General features: G+C 34.6%; 1 protein-coding gene across 1 annotated transcript in view; it reads right to left on the bottom strand.

Moving 5' to 3' along the window:
* Positions 1 to 180, bottom strand: part of LOC119598297 (hemocyte protein-glutamine gamma-glutamyltransferase-like) — a 17346-nt gene extending 17166 nt beyond the window's left edge. Inside the window, exon 1 of the mRNA XM_037947957.1 lies at positions 78 to 180. The gene's annotated coding sequence lies outside the window, so the exon portion shown is untranslated. The remainder of the gene's footprint in view (positions 1 to 77) is intronic.
* Positions 181 to 659: the final 479 nt, after the last annotated feature.

Here is a 659-nt window from a genome sequence, read left to right as displayed (position 1 = left end):
ATAATAATAATATACATATACAAACAAGAAAACAAAAATAGAAACCAGATTCAATCCAACTGAATCCCTCCACTCACTTGCAGAAAACCCCAAGGACCGATCCGCTTCAAGTCTAACCACGGACTGAGGCATAACGAGGCCCGACCCAAGTCTCTCTTAAAGGCCGGCGGGAAATTCCAGCTGACAGCACACATACCTGTTGTGGCACTACCTGTTGCGTCACCCCCGACCCCCCCCCCCCTCCGTCGGTGGCACTGGACAACGACCTTTTTCCTTCGTTTTGTCGTTCGATTCCACTTCGATTTCCTTCTTTTTTTTTATTTTTATATTTTTAAGTCGTAGAAGCTTGAGGTGGCTGACCTAGAACAGTGTGTTGGATATGTATTAATAGCACAAAAAATGTGGCTGTTCTCGCCTTCGAGAGTATTGTTACAGGCATTGTTATTATTACAATAATAATTGTTATTGTTATTATTATTATTATTATTGTTTATTATTATTATTATTATTATTATTATTATTATCATTATTATTATTATCGTTATCATTATTATTATTGCTGTTATCATTATCATTACTATTATTACTATCATTATCATTACTATTCTTATCATTATCATTACTATTATTATTACTATAATTATTCTCATCCTCATTAC

The sequence above is a fragment of the Penaeus monodon genome, chromosome 41 (genome assembly GCF_015228065.2).
Source record: "Penaeus monodon isolate SGIC_2016 chromosome 41, NSTDA_Pmon_1, whole genome shotgun sequence".
NCBI classification, from domain to species: Eukaryota; Metazoa; Arthropoda; class Malacostraca; order Decapoda; family Penaeidae; genus Penaeus; species Penaeus monodon.
The sequence above is the reverse complement of the archived record's forward strand: the minus strand, read 5'-3'. Positions and strand labels throughout refer to the sequence as shown.